This window comes from Dromiciops gliroides, chromosome 1 (genome assembly GCF_019393635.1).
Source record: "Dromiciops gliroides isolate mDroGli1 chromosome 1, mDroGli1.pri, whole genome shotgun sequence".
NCBI lineage: Eukaryota > Metazoa > Chordata > Mammalia > Microbiotheria > Microbiotheriidae > Dromiciops > Dromiciops gliroides.
Genome location: NC_057861.1, coordinates 355,802,937 through 355,813,783, shown reverse-complemented (window position 1 = coordinate 355,813,783; position 10,847 = coordinate 355,802,937). Strand labels below are relative to the sequence as shown.

General features: G+C 36.8%; 1 pseudogene; it reads right to left on the bottom strand.

Moving 5' to 3' along the window:
• Nucleotides 1-9,584: 9,584 nt before the first annotated feature.
• On the bottom strand, nucleotides 9,585-10,517 carry LOC122749116 (annotated as a pseudogene).
• Between the last annotated feature and the right edge of the window lie 330 nt (nucleotides 10,518-10,847).

Sequence of the window (10,847 nt, the reverse complement as noted above, 5' to 3'; positions counted from 1 at the left end):
GTATCCATTTTGACCTTATTTTAGTATAAGGTGTAAGATGTTGGTCTAAGCCTAATTTCTGCCATACTATCTTCCAGTTTTCCCAGCAGTTTTTGTCAAATACTGAGTTCCTATCCCAGAAGCTGGAGTCTTTGGGTTTATCAAACACTACATTACTAGTGTCATTTACTACTGCATTTCCTGAGCCTAGCCTATTCCATTGATCTACCACTCTATTTTTTAGCCAGTACCAGATAGTTTTGATGACTGCCGCTTTATAGTAAAGCTCCAGGTTTGGTACCGCTAACCCACCTTCCTGTGAATTTTTTTTTCATTATTTCCCTGGATATTCTTGATTTTTTGTTTTTCCAGATGAATTTTGTTATTATTTTTTCTAGCTGTATAAAATAATTTTTAGGTAGCCTGATTGGTTTGGCACTGAATAAGTAAATTAATTTAGGCAGTATTGTCATTTTTACTATATTAGCTCTGCCTATCCATGAGCAATTGATATCTTTCCAATTATTTAGATCTGATTTGATTTGTGTGAAGAGTGTTTGGTAGTTGTGTTCATAGAGTTCCTGGGTTTGTCTTGGCAAGTAGACTCCCAAGTATTTTATATTACCTACCGTTACTTTAAATGGAATTTCTCTTTCTATCTCTTGCTGCTGGACTTTGTTGGTCATGTATAGAAATGCTGATGATTTATGTGGATTTATTTTATATCCTGCTACTTTGCTAAAGTTGTTAATTGTTTCAAGTAATTTTTGACTTGATTCTCGAGGATTCCTTAAGTATACCATCATATCATCTGCAAAGAGTGATAGTTTTGTTTCCTCCTTGCCTATTCTAATTCCTTTAATTCCTTTCTCTTCTCTGATTGCTAAAGCTAACATTTCTAGGACAATATTAAATAATAGGGGTGATAATGGACATCCCTGTTTCACCCCTGATCTTATTGGGAAGGCCTCTAATTTATCTCCATTGCATATAATACTTGCTGATGGCTTTAGGTAGATACTGTTTATTATTCTAAAGAAAGCTCCCCCTATTCCTAAACCCTCTAGTGTTTTTATTAGGAATGGGTGCTGTACTTTGTCAAAAGCTTTCTCTGCATCTATTGAGATAATCATATGATTTTGGTTGGTTTTCTTATTGATGTGGTTGATTATGTTAATAGTTTTCCTAATGTTGAACCAGCCCTGCATTCCTGGTATAAATCCCACCTGGTCATAGTGTATTATCCTGGTGATCACTTGCTGTAATCTCCTTGCTAATATCTTATTTAAGATTTTAGCATCAATATTCATTAGGGAGATTGGTCTATAATTTTCTTTCTCTGTTTTTGCTTTGCCTGGTTTTGGTATCACCACCATATTTGTGTCATAAAACGAATTTGGTAGAACTCCTTCTTCACCTATTTTTCCAAATAATTTGTATAATATTGGAATTAATTGTTCTTTAAATGTTTGGTAAAATTCACCCGAAAACCCATCTGGCCCTGGGGATTTTTTCTTAGGGAGTTCATTAATAGCTTGTTCGATTTCTTTTTCTAATATGGGTTTATTTAAGGATTTTATTTCCTCTTCAGTTAACCTGGGCAGTTTGTATTTTTGTAAATATTCATCCATTTCATTTAGATTGTCAAATTTATTGGCATACAGTTGGGCAAAATATTTCCTAATTATTGCTTTAATTTCCACTTCATTGGTGGTAACATCACCCTTTTCATTTTTGATACTGGTAATTTGGTTTTCTTCTTTCTTTTTTTTAATCAAATTAACCAATATTTTATCTATTTTATTGGTTTTTTCATAAAACCAGCTCTTAGTTTTATTGATTAGTTCTATAGTTTTTTTGCTTTCAATCTTATTGATTTCTCCTTTAATTTTCAGGATCTCTAATTTAGTGTCTAATTGGGGATTTCTAATTTGTTCTTTTTCTAGCTTTTTAAGTTGCATGCCCAATTCATTAATCTCCTCTTTCTCTTTTTTATTCATGTAAGCATTTAGAGCTATAAATTTTCCCCTAAGCACTGCTTTGGCTGCATCCCATAGATTTTGGTATGTTGTCTCATTATTGTCATTCTCTTGGATAAAGTTATTGATTTTTTCTATGATTTCTTGTTTGGCCCATTCATTCTTTAGAATGAAATTATTTAGTTTCCAATTGATTTTCATTCTACTTTTCCCTGGCTCTTTCTTACATGTAATTTTTATTGCATCATGATCTGAGAAGGATGCATTTACTATTTCTGCCTTTCTACATTTGACTATGATGTTTTTGTGCCCTAATACATGTTCAATTTTTGAAAATGTGCCATGTACTGCTGAGAAAAAGGTATATTCCTTTCTATCCCCATTCAATTTTCTCCAGACATCTATCATGTCTAACTTTTCTAGTAATCTATTCACCTCTTTCACTTCTTTCTTATTTATTTTTTGGCTAGATTTATCTAATTCTGAGAGGGGGAGATTCAGATCCCCCACTAGTATAGTATTACTATCTAATTCCTCTTGTAACTCATTTAACTTCTCCTCTAAGAACTTGGATGCTATACCACTTGGCGCATACATATTCAATATTGATATTACTTCATTATCTATAGTACCTTTAAGTAAGATGTAATTTCCTTCCTTATCTCTTTTAATGAGATCTATTTTTGCCTGCACTTTGTCTGAGATAAGGATTGCTACCCCTGCCTTTTTTACTTTAGCTGAGGCATAATATATTCTGCTCCAGCCTTTTACCTTTACTCTGTGTGTATCTCTCTGCTTCAAATGTGTTTCTTGTAAACAGCATATTGTAGGGTTCTGGTTTTTAATCCACTCTGCAATTCGCTTCCGTTTTATAGCAGAGTTCATCCCATTCACATTCACAGTTATTATTACTGACTGTCTATTCCCCTCCATTCTATTTACCCCCTTTGTACTTTTCCCCCCTTCTTTCACCCTATTCCTCCTCACCGACGTTTTACTTCTTACCCCTGCCTCCCCCAATCTGCCCTCCCTTTTTATCACCCCCCTCTCTTTTCTTTACCCTTTTCTCCCTTGCTTTTGTCCTCCCTTCTCAGTCCCCCCCTTTCCCTTCCCCTTTTGTTTCCCTAAAGAGTGAGTTAAGTTTCTTTATCCCAATGAACGTATATGTTATTCCCTCTTTGAGTCAAATCTAATGAGAATAGGGTTGAAACCATGTTCCCCCCTCCTTTCTTTCCCTCTATTATAATAGGTTTTTTTCCACCTCTTCATATGATATAATTCATCCCATTCCACCTCCCCTTTCCTCTCCTCCCCATAGATTCCCTTTTTATCCCCTTAATTCTTTTGTATCATCACATCAAAGACAATTTATATTTATCCCCTCTATATAAAGTCCTTCTCTCTGCCCAAATACATTTACAGTTCTTAAGAGTTATGAGTATTATCTTCCTGTGTAGGGATATAAACAGTTTAACCTAATAGGGTAACTTTTTTTTTTCCCCCTCTGTTTACCTTTTTAAACTTCTCTTATTTCTTGTATGTTGAGATCAAATTTTCTATTCAGTTCTGGTCTTTTCACCAGGAAATATTGAAAGTCCCCAATGTCATTAAATGTCCATCTTTTCCCCTGAAAGAAAATGCACATTTTTGCTGGGTAATAGATTCTCGGCTGCAATCCAATCTCCTTTGCCTTCCGGAATATCATATTCCAAGCCTTGCGGTCCTTTAATGTTGAAGCTGCCAGGTCCTGAGCAATCCTGACTGTGGCTCCATGATATTTAAATTGCTTCTTTCTGGCTGCTTGGCGTATTTTCTCCTTCACCTGATAATTCTGGAATTTGGCTACAATATTCCTTGGAGTTTTCCTTTTGGGGTCTCTTTCAGGAGGTGATCGATGGATTCTTTCAATGATGATTTTATCCTCTGATTCTATGATATCAGGGCAGTTCTCCTTAATAATTTCCTGGAATATGGTATCTAGATTCTTTTTCTGGTCATGGCTTTCAGGCAGTCCAATGATTCTCAAATTGTCTCTCCTCGATCTGTTTTCCAGATCAGTTGTCTTTCCAATGAGGTATTTCACATTTTCTTCTATTTTTTTCATTTTTTTTATTCTGCTTGACCGATTCTTGGTGTCTCATGGATTCCTTTTCTTCCAACTGTCCCACTTTAATTTTTAAGGCATTGTTTTCTTCAGTGAGATTATGCACCTTTTTTTCCATTTGGCTAAGTGAATTTTTTAAGGTATTGTTTTCTTCAGTGAGATTATGCAGCTTTTTTTCCATTTGGCCAAATGAATTTTTTAAGGCTTTGTTTTCTTCAGCTTCCTTTTCTAAGCTGCTGATTCTTTTTTCATAGTTTTTTTGTGTTGCTTTCATTTCTCTCCCCATTTTTTCTTCTACCTCTTGCAATTGATTTTTAAAATCCTTTTTGAGCTCTTCCAGGAAGGCTTTTTGTTCTTGCGACCAATTCACCTTCCCTTGTGAGGCTTCAGATGTAGCCAATTTGAGGCTATTGTCCTCATCTGAGTTTGTGTTGGCTTCTTCCCTATTGATACAGAAGCTCTCAATGGAGAGGGCTCTTTTTTGCTTCTTACTCATTATTGCAGCTTATTTATTTATTCTTTAAGTTGAGGTCTGCTCTGGGGGCACCAGGGTCCCTGTTTTGGGCTTCTTGTGCAGGTGTATAGGTGCTGTGTGACCGGGCTTTTACTCTGAGGCCTTTATGGTGTGTGGAGATCCCCTGTCCTGCACTTCCTGTCTGATTGTGCTCGGCCAGCCAGGCGCCAGACCCGGGCATCTGATCCCGCCGTTCGTGGCCCTCTCGGCCGGTACAGGTAAGTTTTTCCACTGTCCTTCTTGGCCACCAGATTTTTGAACCAGGTTCCGGGAGCCTCAGTTGTTCGGCTGTGACCCGCAGCTCCTGCTGATTTGCCCCGACCCCCTCAGCGCTGGGTTGCTGCCCTGCGCTGGGCCTCCCTTTTGCCCGAGTCAGACTGACCTTTTCCTGAAGTCTTCTAAATTATCTCTGGTTGGAGGACTGTGTCTCTCTGTCTCTTTGCAGGTTCTGTAGTTTCAGAATCCGTCCAGAGGCTTGATTTAATGTTCGTTTTGAGGGAACAGAAGGAGAGCTCAGGCAGCTTGCTGCTTCCTCTCCGCCATCTTGGCTCCGCCCCCCAGGATATATTTTTTAATCTTCAATCTATTGTTTACAAGAATTGCATGGAAAATACATATACAAAGAAAAACATAGAAACTTGGAAAAAACTATGCAAAAAATTTATCAAAAAAGTATTGGTGTTTCAGTCAAGTTATTAAAGAAAAGATAACACAACCCCCAATAAAAACAAAATTAAAAAAAATAAATTACTTTGTGACAGGAACCTTAGGCAAGGAATATGAATATTGCACTGATATGTGGAAAAAGCTTTAGAAACTCAATCCATAAAGGGAAAAAAAAAGTATCACAAAACTGAAAATTCTCAACCCAATTAAACATTTTAAAATATGCAAAACCACCAAAAGGTAAGGAAAGGCCGATTTACAAAGTCTTTCTTCTATCTATTTATTTGCTTGTTTACTTGTCTGTTTCATTTATTTATTTATTTGCTACTGTGGAAATTTATTTTGATTTGGGGACCCTACCTTTAGGCTAAGATTAGAAAGCCTTAAGCCCTCAGTGTCTCTTCTATGTGGGAGGTGCTGGTGCCTCTCCCCCTCTGATTCAGCTGAGCCAAAAAGCCCTGTGGATTGTACAAGACACCAGGTCAGACAGCTAGGAGGGGGCCCCAGCTCCCTCAGCCCTGAGTGGATCTATCTGAGAGATCCCAGGCTCGTGCAGTCCAGACCCTCGGGTAGCCTGTGCCAAGGTCCCTAGGCATACAGCAGGGGGCATGGACCCCTGGAGCCCTGGGTATGTTATGCACAAGACACTTGAGCATCCCTGTCCCCCCAGCTGCAGCCCTGGCTGGCAGATTAGCTTGGGGTCTATGGGGGCACAAACAGCCCTGAGATTTGAGTGGAGAGAAGTAAGATATATATAGACCTGGGAGTTAGATGGAAGGAGGGCCGGCAGACAAGATTAAGAGGGGGTTCACAAGATTAAGAGAGCAGAAAGGCTGAAGCACTAAGAGACAGGGGAAGGAGAAAAAGCTAAGAGCAAGAAGGGATGGAGGCCGAAGGACAAGATTAAGGTAGCTGACAAGATGAAAGGAACAAAGAAAGACACTGGAGCACTAGGAGAACGGAAGGAGAGGTTGGTGAGAGAAACACAGGGGTTCAGCAGTGACAGTAAGGAAAGGAAAGTTAGACACAGGGGGATAGACAAAGTGAAAGGGGCTCAGAGTTAGTGAAAGGACCTGAGCAGTGAAAGTGTAACATACCCTAAGGCAATAGGCGGCAAGACCTTTATTTTATTAAAAAAGTTCCAGGAGCAGCAGGTAAAAGAGAAGCCACAACGCAGTCAGGTTGTACATTTTATTTCCCTGTATTTTTATGTTTAAATAATATCTCATAAACAAACTCTGCTTTGATTATTTAGTTAAGAGACTTCTTAATATTTTGCTTAGCCATTTTGGGAGTGCAGCAGTGTGGTGGAACTTTATAAATGGCCCACATTAAATTAATAGCAGTCAGATAGCCAGTCAAAAGTCCCAGATTGGTCCTCCAGTCAGATTAGGCCCTCCAAATTAGTCCCAGTTAAGTCAAAATATTTCTACACTATTAAATTATTAGCTATGTTACAAAAATACTTTTAAAATTTTCTTTATGTTTTTAGGTATTTATTTTTGTAACATGGCTAATATAGAAATATATTTTTCATGACCACATATATAATTGATATTGTTTAGTTTACCTTGTCTTCGAAATAGGTAGGGGAAGGGTAAGAGGGAGAGAATTTTGAATTTCAAATTTAGAAAACTTAATGCTAAAATAAATAATTTAATAGTGTAGAAATATTTAGACAAAACATATGTCAGCTGTACAGTAGCAGTATACAAACAACACTCCCACATACCCACTCTAAAAAAAAACCACATAATACTTTCAGAAAAAAAGCCTTAAAACTATACATTTATAAGAAATAAATTAAATAAATAATAATACTGAGAACCAAGGCATTTAGCGATTTCAAAAGTCATACTTATATTTAGTTGATCCAAAATTTTGTCAACTAAGTCTTCAAAAGTTTCTTTAGGAGCAAATATTACTCATAAGTGTAGCACATGCATTTCATACACTTGTTTTATACCTAATAAAAGACCTTGGGGACACACCTAAAATGTCCAGGTTCATCATAGTTGAGATGAACATGGAACAAATACTGGTATCATTTTAGCAAATCTCTCCTCAAATGTTTTGAATGTTGTAAGTTTATTCAATCAATCAAGATAAAAATCAAAATGGCACAGCATATACTGTAAGGAAATAAAAATATTGCATATGTAAAAGGAAGACAAAGTGTTGGCACATTAAACAAATGCTAAATGAATATAAAGGCATAAATATCTATTGCATGATAAAGACATTGAAAATTATTTTCAAGTGAGACAAGGTAAAGAATAAGGTCATTTTGCAGGTGTTTACTGGGTTTTATTGCTGACCATTGACTTTATTGTGTTTTTTTTGTGGGGGGGGCAATGGGGGTTAAGTGACTTGCCCAGGGTCACACAGCTAGTAAGTGTCAAGTGTCTGAGACCAGATTTGAACTCAGGTACTCCTGAATCCAGGGCCGGTGCTTTATCCACTGTACCACCTAGCCACCCTGACCATTGACTTTAAAGTTTAGAAGGTATGTAAGAGAATGAATTGATAAGTTGGGAACACAATTTCACTTATAAATTTGCCATGTCTGGTACAGAGTTGTTAAAAAATGAATAATCAGTCAAGTAATTAGAAATCAGGTTTGTTAACAAATTACTTCAGTTATTAGACAAGGACAACTGTTTGAACTTCACAAAAATTAGGAAGCTTAAATGGATATAGAGTTAAGCCTTTCTATGCAAATTAATGCTAATTTCTAACATTGTTTTAAAAGTCAAAAGCAAATGAAGTTAGAACTAATGAAAAAGTTGTACCATAGAAATTATCTGGCATGGCAGGTAGAAGTTATATAAAATTTTGTATATATTTTCAGGAAATTTTTGACTAAAAATGGTAAAATTCATGGAGCTTTATTTTTTGAAATTAAGTGTTCTTCTATATGTTACCACTATTTGAATCAATAAGAATATAACAAATCCCCTTAAATCAAACAACACTCTACTTTAAAAAAAAATCTGATAGTGAGAAAAAGAATAACACAGTTTTTCTTTTTTTTTTCTTTTTGTTTTGTTTGTTTGTTTTGACTCAGATCATTTGAGTTTGGGTTTTTGCTCATCATTTCTTAATAGCACAATAGTTTTCCATCACAATTCTATACCACACCTTATTCAGTCATTCCCAAAGTAATGGGCATACTCTCAATTTTCAATTCTTTCATACAAAAAAGAGTTGCTATGAATATTTTTGTAGTACATGTCTTTCCTAATAACCCCCTCTCTCTTTTTAAAAATAATTTTCTCAATCTCTTTGTGATATAGACTTATTAATGATATTTATCTGTCAAAGGGTAAACACACTTTTATCATCTTTTGATCATAGTTCTAAATTGTTCTCCAGAATAGTTGGACAAGTTGACAACAAAATCAAGGGTAAGTGTCCCTATTTTAACACATATCCTCCAGCATTTATCATTTTCCTTTCTTTCATGTTAGTCACTGAGAAAGGTATGAGGTTGTACCTCAGAGTTGTTTTAATTTTCATTTCTCAAATCAATAATGATTTAGAGTGGATTTTTATGCAACTGTTGATAGCTTTGATTTCTTCTTTTGAAAAATGCCTGTTCATACCCTTTGACCATTAAAAATCACTCTTATTTTCATAAATTTGGCTCAGTTCCCTATACATTTAAGAAGCAAAGTCTATAAAGGATTTCAGATGACAGCGAAGTTAGAAATTGATTTTAAACTTAATTGGGAAGCTTTGCAGTTTAATGAAAAGAAGGGTGATATGGTCAGACCTTTGCTTCATGAATATCACTTTCATACTGAGTGGAGGACAAATTAGAGCAGGCAGAGATTTAAGACAGAGATACTAATTAGAAATCCATTGATCAGTCCAGGAGGTTATGGGTTCAAAGATAGCCTTCCCCCCCCCCCCACATATATATCAGCAGCTACAAAAGGAGCTAATATAATTTGTAATACTTATAGAATTTCATTTTCAGATTTTACAAAATAAAACCTATGTAAAATTTAAATGATAATAGGTAGAATAAAAATACAATAATTCCAAGAGAGAAGAGATCAGGGGTAAGACCGGTCACAGAGAGGTAGATATAACAGGAAGTTCCCTATAGAGTAGATTTTGTTGGATTACATAAAACCTCTTCTGCCCCTCAGGTATTTCTTTTTTATGTCTATTTTATACCTGAAATTCCTCCATTTATTCTTTAAAGTCTTTCTGTATTTAAGAGAAACATACTAATCAAAGTTATTATTTAAGAACATCTTAGCAAAGATTTCATAGAAATGAAATATCAGCTGGTTAGGAGGATGCTGGGGACATGAAAGTGATAACAAAACAATTATTGGAAGTTCTGAAGGCAGATTGTTCCTGCTGTCCTTAAACAGGCAATGCAAATTTGATCTTGTTTGACAAAACATGGTTGTTTCTTTCTTTTTTCTCCTGACTTTTTGTCTATTAAGCTGAAGTGATCTCAACTTCTTCATTACAGGTATGGATGTACAGCACTGCATTATAACCTGGGCAGATGATCAATTTGTGCTTAATAATCAGTGGATATTAAACGTGCATTCAGTATGACAAAGATTATTAATATCACAAAATATGAAACCTGGAAGAATTGCTTCTTCATCAATTCCCTTTAGTCTAATATTAAAGTTTTCACCTGGGACTACAAAATCAGTTTCTACATCATCAGAAAGGTTTCCAAAAACTTACACATTGTGCTTGTTTGGCATTATCACAAGATGCTGTCCTTTACTAATATATCCTATATATACACCTTTCCCAGGACCACAGTGCACATTTCCTTGTATTTATCCACAACTGAAAGCCAGAATGGTCCATCAACTGATCTATTGAAGTTTGGTAAATTATCCAGATATAGAATAAATAGTAACCCATTATAGCAATGACAGAAATCTGATGGCTCTTTAAGGTTTACCCCAGTTCTGGTGCCAAGATGGTGGAATGAAAAAGGACCCTCTGAAGGCTTCCCATATTTCCCCTCCAGACAACTATAAAACTGCCTCAGAATTATTCTAGGAGGAGGGAAGTATCTTACCAGCCAGGCAGGAAAAGTCTGTCTTACCTGTGTGGGAGGGGAATGAGGTCCAAGAGCAGCAGCAGAAGCAGCAGCAACCACCAGTCTCACAGCAGGGGGCCTGTGGCTAGGTCCTATGCCTGGGGTAATCCACCAGTAAGGCCCTGCCCTCCTGCAAACCAGCAGTCCCCTAGGCAAGTGAGCAGTATTGGTAACATAGTATGGCCCCATCCCAGAAATCCCACTCCTAGTAAAAGCCACCACAGAGGTCTTGACCCTCTGATGACCAGTAGTGAGGCCCTGCCCAGAGGCTGGCCAGTAGTGAGATACCACACCTGGTGCTTACAAGCAGAGAGATTCTATTCCCATAACAAACCAACAGCTGGGTGGGAGGGGCAACCCTCTACAAAATTGCAACAAAATTACTTTACAAGTCTATAGTACTTCCACCTGAAGTTTCTGCTGCTGCTGCTGCTGCTGCTGCTGTTCTTGCACCTCATTCCCCTCCCACCCAGGTAAAATAGACCATTCCTCCTAGTCTGGTAAGCTGCTTCCCTGATA